This window comes from Condylostylus longicornis, unplaced genomic scaffold, assembly GCF_029603195.1.
Source record: "Condylostylus longicornis isolate FDR11 unplaced genomic scaffold, ASM2960319v2 ptg000048l, whole genome shotgun sequence".
Taxonomy (NCBI): Eukaryota; Metazoa; Arthropoda; class Insecta; order Diptera; family Dolichopodidae; genus Condylostylus; species Condylostylus longicornis.
Genome location: NW_026578017.1, coordinates 13615528 through 13628990, shown reverse-complemented (window position 1 = coordinate 13628990; position 13463 = coordinate 13615528).

Here is a 13463-nt window from a genome sequence, read left to right as displayed (position 1 = left end):
AATAAATTAACTACATAATTCTCTTGCCTGAAACTATCCGGCAAAATTTTAAGAAAGTATATAGTTAGGTGACGTAAACATGTATAATAATTGAATCAAATATTTCCGATAGTTGTAATTCAACAAAAATCTAATATATTTCAGATGATTTAAAGATTTTCCTTCTTAATGCTACAATATTGAATGAAAATATGCACTGGCTAAGTTCGATTGTAGGGTAATTTATTTTGACTTTTAAAAATATTTTCTTCTTTACATTATTGCCTTAAAATTTATTTGGAATATTAGTAAAGTATTATAAGTTTTCTAACCGTATTAAGTCAAATATTTTCATCCGAATTTCATCAATGAATTTCATTTCAAATAAAAGAACAAAAGAAAACGCAATTATTATTCTTACGTATACAATATTTTTCGTATTTCTTACGTATATATATTTTTTAATTTTTTCATCTTTCCTCTTCTTTATTTTCAGGTCAAGCAGGTGTTAATCAATTGGGCGGTGTATTTGTAAATGGTCGACCATTACCAGATATTGTACGACGTCGTATTGTTGAATTAGCATTAATGGGCGTAAGACCTTGTGATATTTCACGGCAGCTACTTGTCTCTCATGGTATGTTATTGATAATTTATATAAATATAAATAATATTATGTAGGCGTGTAGACATACATACGTATAAATATATTGAATATTCGAACACATATAAGAAATAAGCGAATGAATCTCTAAAAATATTATTAATTATTTGTAGTAAAGAATTCTGACTGCATTAATATTTGGAATTCAATAAAAAACCAATACTAACACATGTGCTCTTTTCATTTTTATAATTTTGTTTTTTTTTTTTTATTTTTCTGTTTTTTGACACCAAAAGCGGCATTTTTCTTTATTTAATTGTTATTAAATGTTTTGTCCAAATTTTTTTTTTCTCCATACTTTCTTTCGAATTCCAAATTTTCAGATCTTATCAGTTATCTTTTTGATTAATCGATTTCTAATTAACACTCCGAAAAAAATATAAAGGGAAAAAATATTTCATTTTTTAATTTTTATTTATTTTCTTTTTTTTTTTAATTCGCTTTTAGGTTGCGTGTCAAAAATTTTAACGCGTTTCTATGAAACTGGATCGATACGACCTGGATCGATTGGTGGCAGTAAAACAAAGGTAAATTAATTATTTTGTTTCTATTTTTATTATTACTGTTTTAAAAAATTATCTATGATCCTTTTTCACATCCTTCGAAATCTTTATAGAAATATGCATGTAGTTCTTGAAAAAGGAAATGCCATATTAACATAAGTTTAGGGCTTAAAAAGGGTTATTTATAACTTTTAATTGAGATGTTAGAATGATTTGTTAAAAAGACCTTAAATATTTTAACCAAGGTATCCTGTTTAAATTTTGAAAAGTGAATCCCTTTTTAACAACAATTAATTATTACTAAATTGTTTTATAAATCGATGCATTTTGTATTTTTTAACCTACACTCGTTTTAAGCGGAAAAGTAAGATGTTTCGAATAAATCGAGTTTAAATTTTTAAATGAAAGTCTGAATAAGGTTTGTTACCCTAATGTAATGATAGGGTAATGTACTCAAAGCAACCGATTAACCCATTATTCAAAGAAAGATATTTAAAATAATCGACTACCTACAAAATTTGATTTTTGAAAGTTTGCTTCAATTTATTTTTGTCTTTTCCACAAGTAGAATAAATCTCAATTAGCTTAAATGTAAATCCAAACCGCACCTCTCAAATTAATCACACCAGCTTTTAGGAATATTTCTAATTAAAAATTTAAAAGTATCACTTTGTTTTTTTTAGACAAAATTCCGAATTAAATTGCATTTAATTCCAGTTTTACAAGAATTAAGAAAAATTCAATAAGAGAAACTTAAATAATTGCAACGGTAATGACGCCCTTCTAAAGTTTATTTTAAGTTAGTTTTGAGTATAGCAATTTAACTTCTAACTATTATATTATTCGCTATCTAGATTAAATGTTATTCAAATTTTTATTGACTTTTATGTTATCTTTCACTTATTTTGAAGAACTAGTTTAATTAAGTTTTAAATTTGAACATTTTTGATTTATTTCATTTTTAATTATACATTTTATATTATTCTTTTACAGCAAGTAGCTACACCCACTGTTGTTAAAAAAATTCTACGTTTTAAACAAGAAAATCCTGGTATGTTCGCTTGGGAAATACGTGATCAATTATTGTCACAGCGTATTTGTGATCCAAATTCAATTCCATCTGTTAGTTCAATAAATAGAATTCTTCGAAATGGTGGTTTATGGACTGATGAAATGACATCAAATGAACAACAAAATGCTTTAAGGCATGATTCCCATCAATTACAATCTACAACTTATTTAAAACAACAACAACAGCAGCAGCAACAACAACAACAATCTACAAACATAATTCCTTCAGCTCACTTATATAGTTCATCACAAAATCCTACATCAATTAATTCTCCTTCATCTTCCTCATCATCTATTAATGAACATCATTTACATCATTCCAATTTACATCATCATCATCATCAGCATCACAATCATCTTCAGGGATCTTCAACAAATGGTATTCAATCACCCCAAATGAACTCACAGCAATCATCAAGTATACAACGTTTTACAGAAACCTTAAAAAATCCACGACTATTACATCCGAGTTCATCATCTCTTCATCAACATCATGTTCATCATCAGATACATCATCAAGCAACACATTCCACATCAAATAATATATCAAGGTATATAGAATTTCCGTTAAAACCATCACCAACAATACCGATTGTAGCAAATAATATAAATTCTTCATCATTAATTCCAACAACATCAACAACAACAGCAACACCTGGAATAGTTGCAGCCACATTAACAAACTCCACTCCTGATATACAAGATTTAACTTATACTCTGGCAGCAGCAAATCCAATAACTAATTTTTCAAAACATTGGCTATGGAATTCATCATTATTATATACCTCTCAACAACGTATACATGAATCAGCTGCTGTTGCTGCTGCTGCGGCAGCAACATTTTTTCCATATACTCATTCACAATTTCCTGGCTACTTTCATTCCGGTTCACCAAATTCAATTGGTTTAACAACAAAATCTGAAAGTTCAATAGATTTAACGACAAGTTCAAATGCAGATCCAGCTAGTGATTGTGAATCTGGTAAATCATCACCATCTACATCAAGTACACCAACAACAACAATTGTATCAAATTACATAAACGGTAAAAGGAAAAGGAATCCTTATTCGATTGAAGAATTATTAAAGAAACCTGAACGTAAATTGTATGTTGATGAAGATGCTGAAGAAAGTTCTGATGATTTAGATAAACCATGTAAAAAATTGAAGAGTAATGGAGAAATACAAGAAATTGTTGGTGAAGATTCTATTGAAAATGTAGAAGTTGTTGATTAATTTGTTATAGTGTCTATTAAATTTTTTTTTCTTAATTTTTCAGTGTACATAAGTTTTTTGAATTTTAGAAATATTTCTAATTGAAATTAATTTATCTGTTCTTAAGTTTAGGAAATGAACTTGTGTACGGAATCAGCATTTTTATTTTATTCTTTATAGTTAGGATTTTATTTATTTGTAATAATTTTAATTTAGAACTAAGTAAAAATTTATTTTAAATAAAGTAGAACTTCTTGATCATTGATCACAAAATTATTAACCATTAATTTATTTTTAAATGAGAAATTAAGTGATATGTAATTTTTAAAAAATAAAATTAAGAACAAAAAATTAAAATCTGTATAAAAATTGGAATAAATGTCGAAAAAATAGTAATAAAAAACATAAAATAAATTATAACTAGTCAAGTCTATGCGTTTTCCTATAAAACATAAAACTGTTTACTAATTAATTCAGGAAATAGTCAATCAGAAAATCTTCCGAGCTCTAAACCTGTTTCGTTTTTTTATAATGAATCAGCCCAAAAACAAGTTTATAGTTCGCTTTTTATTAAGAACACGGGTTTCAACAAATTAAATTGTTTAAGTCCCTTAAATAAAGTTGCTGTGATTAAGTTGTTGATTTAACAAAGCAATGCCTAAACATCAGCTATCAATTATGACCTTACGCTTTTTAAGATCTTAAAATATTTACGATTTTAAACATGGCATTCAACGTAAAAAACTATTGAAATTTATTTATTTATAACCATAAATATAAGAATAGTTCTAGGATTCAAATATATTAATCAAGAGATTAAGGTTCTAAAAGCACAATTCACATTTTTCAATGTTTCAAATAATTCGAATAATTTCTTACGATAAAACTTTTGTAATACAAATTACAAGTTAATTAAATATTTTATCATTTTATTTAATCAAAAACAAAACTAGAATTTCTTTCATTAAAAAGTCAACACTTAATTAAAAAGAAAAAATTGTTCATTATACGAATGAATGTCGTATGATCTCTCAGCATCCAAAAAAGGGTTTAAAAAATGTTATGATTAAATTCTATCATGATAGCAATGCTATGTGATTTTGCGAGCAGGAGATTTTTATCTATTTCTTCTTTCCATTGTTAATGTAATTTATAATGAGAAATCTGTAGTAAATGGTGATAATATAAAATAAAGAGAACAATAAAATGAGATACTAATTCGTAACAATTAGCACAGTTTCACGTTATTTGTAGTGATGACTCTAAACGTTATGTTAAAATACGTGAGTATGAAAGAAATATTTTGTGTACAACATTTTGTTGCTGTTTTCAAGATACACATGTAATATATATGTAAGTTGCTGCTTTCAAGCTACAAATGTAATATATAGTAGTTTTAATCATAAAAATTAAAAACACAAAATGTTTCATGGTAAAGTGCTGAAAAAAATTTGTTAACTACATAGAGTCAAATTGTGCAACACATATTATGTATTCATGTAAGAGTGGTATCAAAAATCAGGTATCTGCCTTATTCCAAATATCTTAATAAGGTGAAACAAGCGTATGTGTAAGAAGTTCAAAACTATAAACCTATTCCCTAGGAAAAAAAAGCTGCATTCACAAGGCTATAAAACAAAGTTGTAAACCTACTTATGAAAATTTTAAGCAAAATTATTTCTATTTACTGTATAAATAAGAATTTTGTAAACAATCTCAATGCATTAGAAGAGTAGAATAAAATTCGAAAATGAAATGGTGGCACACCTTGTTTGTATACGTTTCCAGTCTTATTAATGTTACTCATAGTTAATATTGTACTGAGATTAATTCTAACAAATAGATTGCAAATTTTTTGATTTTATTTTTATTCTTTCAGTTATCTATACCTATTTTGTTTGTAGAATCGTGAGAAAATTAACCAGTAGCCACGTATTTTATGTAACAGGTATTAATAATAATAATAACAAAAAAAAAAGATGGTAAAATAAATATAGAAATTATGGATAGGTGTAATTTTATAAAATCTTTATAAAGCTTTCAATGACATTTTATTGATTTATTTCGCGTTAAAATAAAGTAAAACAGTAGTTATTGATTTTAGATAGTTGTGGGAAATTTTACGGCTGATATTAATTTTGATTTTGTATATACTTATAAAAATATAAATTTACATAATATAATTATGTGCATTGTGTATTCATTATTGAAAATACGAGTAATATATTGGAATTTAAATGGAAAATAACTTATTCGTACCTATCAACATAATTTTGTTTTTTATGACTTCACATACTTTCACACTTAATATAATTAAATCAAGAGACATATCGGTTATTATAGTTTTATGAAATATGAAGTGACATAAAATAAATTGTACCAATTTATTTTTTAAGAAAAAAACATGAACGCAATCTATGTTTTAAATCCCAATTGAATATAATGTTGAACAAAATAGTAGTTATTGAGTAGAAGTACTGAAATGTACCCATTAAACCTGCAGTATTTTGAATAAGCTTATGTCAGTCTATAGTATAAAAACTCGTTAAATCAAGTCGACATTTGTCCTCGATTTCTTAATTTGTCTTATGCGGCAGCAGGCTAAAGTTGTGCGTGCTCGATTGTGGTTATATGAAAATTTGAACTTCTCAAATTTTCCAAATTTTTTCCATAGAAATTTTTTTTTCTCTCTTCGAAAGAGTTAAGCTAATTTCAACTTAAAGGGGATATTTTTACCGACCGTATTGTGTATACAATAGGTAGGTTATTTTTTTTAATTTTATTTTCAAAAATCTCAAAACAAAATTCCTTTCAACACTTTAACATGATTCATAAGTACCACACTTAGTATTAAACGAAAAAGTTTTATAAGAAAACAAAAGTGGTTGCTTCCCCCCGATTGTTACAAAAAAAGATTAGTAAGGAGTCCTTGTGAAAGTGAATATTCTGCAATCCGATTTCACTGAAAATTTTTTGTAATACAATATATAATATTTTTTGATTTGGTCATAAGTATGACAGCAGATAAAACGCGCTCTGTGGCATCTATGACTGATAGGAATCATGAAGTAAATCAAGTATTACTGATTATACACATGATTATGTGTTAATTCATTTATATATTCATCTTATTGTCAAACAGATTCAAATTTTAATCTTTAATTAAAAACAATCAAAAATGAAAAATTGCCCCGCCATAGCAGTTTTCTAGATTTAAAATGCAAAAATTGAAATTATTCAAATCGTCAATCTATACTAAGAAAACTAAAATATAATAGTTTTACTAAAATCATTCCCGTTCAAATTAAGATACAAAAATACAAAGACATCTCTCTGGAAGAGAAATATACTCTGTTACTGAAAACTCATGCCAAATATGGTACTATCATAATTATCACAATTCTCTCTTTTTATATGCATTAGGTATAAGAGGTGAAAATAATCCATAAGATTATATTTAATTTTAGAATTTCTTGTTTTGTTACCAAATTGAATCAACTTTGGATATCCTAAAAAAAATCCTTTTTTATTTAAATCAATTATTAAATCCAAAATATTTCTTTTTCCACAAATCTTTTGCAATTAATATTCTCAACCCGTTCAATACAAATTCTTCTTCAATAAAAAATTAAATCAAAATATTTTCCAAAACTGTATACAAAAAAAAATTAAACATAAAAATAACGCGGTTTAAGCCCATGACAACAAATAATTTCCGAAAATCCCTAAGTAAAAACTAAACAAACATTTTTCCTTTGTGTTTTATTGATATTCATACTGATATCATTTCAAAAATCACCTTAAATCAAAATGTAAAACAAAAATGCACAAGTATAAATCCAAAATCATATAGCAAAATATAAAAATTCCTAATTTCAAATTGATTGATAGTGCGAAAGATAATAAATATTTACCTCCGGGAATGTAATACACCTGCAAGTATTCCCAATGGTATTCCCAATACATAATATTGCACAACAAAACAAAAAAAAACAAAAACCAGAACACTCGATAACACTTGGATGGAACAACGAAAACGAAGAGAAAAAATTTCAAAATAAAAAAACTAACACCAACACACCATATCAAATAATACAAACACTTTGATAACATAAATGTAAACTTAATTTTATACGGAGATATTGGTTATGTATGTTGAAGATGTTTTATAATTCGTATCGCGACTCATTGCAACATTAAATTCAAAACTTGAAACCTGATGACACGAACAAAAACAAAAAAGTTTAAAAATTTATTCCTTCTTCAAAATTGTTATTTCTTAGTTCAATTCTGTTAGATTACATTGAACGAAATTCAAGAAGCACAGATGAATTCAAGTAGAAAAAAAGAGTTAACGCAACGATTTCGTTTTAGTTCTGCTTCGAATGACATGAAAAATCTACTAAATTCCAATAATCAGTAATACAATCACCATCATCATTTCAATATTCACTATTGAATTCTGCAAATTGAACTTGTTATAAATGTATGTACATAACGCGTGCAAAACATTATAGCAAAAATTCCACTTGATCTTAATACGTCATACATATGTATATGATATGTATGTTTTGAAATATACAGGCAAACAGCATGTACTTGTATTGTCCTAAAAGCGTACATAAGATTTTTAGATATACAACTAACAACTTGTACTCTAAAAGGTTGACAAAAATTTCCACAAATATTCATATCGTCTTTTAAAAGTGTTAAAATGTTTGAATCATAGACAATTTACATACGCGATTCACATGCCTATACTTACTTACATTGATTTGTTAATATAGCTATACTTATTGACAATCTATTTTGCATGCACATTTTAATGTAAAGGGTTGTTTAAATCTGCGACAGTAGATTTTTGTACGGTCGCGATTAAATACTTATAAAAGGAGCAGCAAACAAAATAATCAATATTTTAATCATCATCAATAAATTTTTCAAAGTTTGGAAAGAGAGAAAAAGAATAAAAGTGCAACTCTGTTTATAAAAGTTATAGTAAACACACGCTTGCAGAACATGCGGAATCGAAATATTTAAGACCACTCCAAATTGGATTTTAATTTTGTAGATTCAATTGAATGAAATTGAGCGAAATAATATACGATAATTTAAACTATGACTTCACAAAATTAAGTAAAATTACATACTTTATTTGATTAATTAACTAAATCAAATAAAGTATGTAATTTCGAATTGCTAGAAGAAAATAAAAATCTTTCATTCTCTTCTTGGACCATTAGAAACGAGTGATTTTTTCTCACTTATTCAAAGAAACTTTGAAAAGAAATGTTTATTTGTTTCACTCTGTCCCTCCGTCCATCTGTCTGTGTGTATGTTTACAAAACTTCTACACCCATGAACACAGAAAGCTGAAATTTCTTATGTATATATATAGATCTTTGTCAGAAACCTTTTTAGTATACAAACAAAAAATGCCAAAGTTTTAAAGAATCAAGACCGTAGTCCGGAAAGAAAGCTGACCACTAGTCACAAACCTTGCAGTCATACTGCAATTATAAAAATGGAAAACGTTTTTAAAACCTTAACCTAATTTAATAACCAATTCGTACCTTACACAACCTTCTCTACTACACCCACTCCAAATGCAATGTGAACAAGTTTCGAATATAAACCATCAAATTTTACTGTACGTATGTACATTCATATATTCAAAAAAATTTTAATTTATAAATATTTACGAGCATTGAAACTTTTTTTTCATATTTCATGAAAATTAAAAATTGCTGTCAATTCGAAATTAAAATTATTGTCAAAAATTTTTTTTTCAATCAGAGTAACATTATGAATAGAAAAATGTAGAAAGAATTAGAATTCAATTAAAATTACAAAATTAATAACAAAATTGATGAAAATGAATTAAATAACGTGAGGAATTTGAAGGAAACTAGCTTAATACCAATCAACTTATGCAAGAAATATGGAAGCAGTAAAAATTATAGATGAAATTTGAACTATTTCGATGAATTTGTTAATTGTGAAATGAAACGTACAAACGTACACAAATTCCAAAAAATGTGGAATTATTTTAGATTAATACAGAGGATTTTAAATGTTTTTAAAAAATTCAGTTTTGGATAACATGAAATCAATTTGAGAGCACGAATTGGGTACGAAAGAGGCAAAATTTGAACCAAAATTAAAAAATAATTGGAACGATATAGTTGAAAATAGTTGCTCCTATTTATTATCCATCAAGGATAATAAATAGGAGCAACTTCATCAAAATTTTACCAGACAATGTAAGGTAATTTTGTAAAAATATTAAATTGGTGTTAACGCCTCAAATTTTTTTTTGGCAATTCTAACGCATAATTTTTTTTTGTTCTATATCAAAGACTGTTATATTGTCGAAAGGAAAAGTGGTACGTTACAAACGATTGACTAGACCAAACTTTATCTACTTTTAAATATTGCAAATAAGTTGAAACATTTTTTGCAATTTTCTCATTTTATTTAAAAAATTTAACAAGATTTTCATTATTTAGATTCCTTTTTAATTCCATTTATTTTTAACCCTCATAAAAATATTCTTGTAGCTCTAAAAAATATAATGCAAAAACTAGAGTCCTTGTTGGCTAAAATATACATAACTCGAGCATTAATTCCAATAGTTTGCTTACATCTTCTTATAAGTACAAAAAATTTAAATTCCCTGATTTAAAATAATAAAGTTAATATTAATTTGTCCAAAAGCCTTTCATTTACAAATTGTAAAACATGCACAAAAACTGATATATGTATTTATTTATTCCTAAAATTAGTGTTGACAAATTCTTATACTAAGTTGTAGTAAAATTCAAAATATTGTAGAATTAATTAAATTCATTGAACTATTTGTTCTTTTCCTAATAGACAATATAATTAATAACTCAACATCTTTGAAACATCAACATTAATATTAAATTAATTAAAATTAAATATTATAACGCAGACAGATTCTTTTATAATTTTTAGTAAAAAAATTTGAATTCGTGAATTTGATTAAGTGTAACGTCAAATTTAATTCATAATGAATGTTTACAATTTTCTTGGAATTAAACTTTTTTATATCCCTTTATTAAGGAGTTTTTTGATCCTGAAGCAATTTTCTTATATTATTTTGCTTTTTTTCCCTCAGTATACCAAAGTATAATACCTAATCCCTAATTACAAAAAATTTAATTTTTATTTCGAAAATATAAAAATTTTTTGATATTGATTTGCAAGATATTTTTAAAATAAATTTTCTTATAAATGTCTTTTTGCCGAAAATTATTGTGTATATAGATGCATTAATTTATAATTGTATATAGAAAAGCGTACATAAAAAGCGTATAAAAAATTATGCATTCCATGGCATGGTAAAAACTGATTTTCATTTTCTTAAACTTAAGTACAAACACAAAGTATAAAGTGTACAAGGAAAAATGCAAAAAATTTTTGTTGTTTTGCTTTTTAATTGTCGTTAAATTCAATAGTATGCAAATACCTTAAAGCGACAATCAAAATTTCATTTTAATTTCAATTTTAAATGCATTTTTTCTTTTGGAATCAAATGCAAGACATATCAATTTGTGGTAACATTAAAAGTGTATTTCAAATGAAATCGTGATGCGGAGGAGTTAATGACTGAAGTTAGTTCTAGTCTTGTTTTTTTTTTTTTTTTGTTTCAATAATTTCATGAAATCAATGGCCCTTTTATATATTTTTTGGCAATTATATTGAAATTTTTTCTCTTTTTTGATCGACAGCCGTATATTTTGTTGATTTCTAATGAGAATTAAACACGCAATCGATTTTGAAATTTGAATTCTTTTAAAATTTTTTTGTATTTCTTTTATTCGTTTTTGGTCAAAATTTAATGGTTTTTTTGGTATAATTTTAGAGAATATCATAAAAGGCGCACTTTCGGCATCAGATTAATAATTATTATGCGTCATTTTTTTAGTATTTTTACTGAAAAAATGCTTTTTAATAGCCTTAAAGAGTTCTTGTTTTAAAATGTAAAAAAAAAAATTCATTTTCGAAATAATTAATTTTGGGTTTTGTTTCATTATTAAACTTCGTATACCTACTGTTTCGGCAGTAAAATTCCGAATATATTTTTGAATTGTAAATATAATAAAATGTACCAGTACTATTATTACAAGACCATACATTTTCAGTTACCTTTTTTAGTCACTTTTTGAAAAATTGTCGTGATTTGCGAAACGCGTGATTTGTTATATGAAAAATATCTTCTCACTTGAAAAAATGATACCAGTTCTATTTCTCAATGCAGCAGTACAGATGTTTTATTGAGAAGAAGTTCCATTCTAATATGATGAAGGATTTTGAACTTTGAACTGTTACTTGACAATTTAAACTGTGGCAATTTGAACTGTGTCTTGACATTTTGACAGATGTATAGTATGTCAAGGAAAACAACGTTGACATATTAATGCGAAAGAAGTGATAACATGAAAAGTTTAATTTTGCATTTTATTTGAAACTTTTTTTTTAAAAAATTAGGTTGAATCATATACCTAGAAGAAACATACAGAGTTTATATGGATGCATTTATGACCCAAATTTATTACCTTTCTTGTCGTCATTTATAAGAATCATCAAAGAATTGCGTGTTTGCAGTTCAAAACTTCAGTAATTGGACAAATGTATTAATATTTGATTCATTAATCAAATTAACGCTCAAAAACTTTCCTAAGTCATATCAGATTAGCTCTAGTTTGGCGCGAGAGTCTAATGCACAAATTATATTTCTATTGACATCCCCTTAGTCAGTAGAAATATAAATTATTCTCCAATAATAACTTTTATTAATCAAATGCAAATCAACACATGATCAATAATAAATTATTTTTATGACCAATATCAAAGCTTCATTAAATGTGCATTAAACATGAAGAGTCGGCAAAAGAAGAAATGAAAAAATGAATTGACTGAACCACCCATTTATTACATACATATGTACTCATTTAAAAATTTACAAGATAAAGACATCTTGTAAAATATAATGAAGGGTAATTACTATAGTTTTTTCTTCATACCCCCGATTATTATATCTAGTTAGTAATTGAATATTGTTAAAAGAGGTAATTACATATATATACATATAAACATACACAATGGAAATGGCTCATACATTTATGTGCTACAAGAATAAATTTATTGCAAAGTGAAAGCAAGAAAGAATTGATTATGTATTTTAAGAAGTTTTTTAAGAACTCTAAGTAATTCGGAAAGTTTTCATTGACAAAATTTTTGATTTATGTTTAGTTCAATTGTAGTTTTGGATTTTTGTACATATCTATTAACTTATAATTTTATTTGATGTTTTTCTCAAGAAAGCATTAAATTTTTGAAAAGAAACAATTGAAATATGCCTGTATATAATTTTGGGATGCAGGTGCTAAAAAATTTTAGTAATTACAAAGGAAAAATTGCACATGGAGACAAAATTTCATATTTTATTTTAAATTTAAAGATATAATTTCTTAATTTGGAATTAATTTTTTTTCTCGTATTTTTCAAACTATTTAAGTAATTACATATTATAATAGTTATAATTTATTAGTTTTTATATGGTTCATCCATTTGTCCCACAAATCTAATTATATTTGATGTTCAATTTCAATTATTTTCAATTCAATCTTGCTAAAATATTAAGTTTATTACAAAATATATTGGGTTCCATTTTAATCTTACTAGATTTTGTGTCTCGTTCTACATAACTGTGGAGATCTTTTAAGTAGTCTAAAATAGATACCAACCGGCATAAAAATTGCGCCAAAATTTACTTTAGTAGAAAATACTTTCAACTTTTAAAAGAGTTAAACTTGAAAGTTAGTTTGAATTCCCGAAGTAATAGTGTCAATATTTACCATTAAAACGAAAACTCACAATAGGGGTAGTGGAATCCTTATTTTATGCATCTTAAAATAATGACGACCTGTTGTTCTGGTTCTCAAATGAAGAAGGCAATTGTGGAATTAAATATGGTTTCCTTCATATGCAAGGAACATTAAATT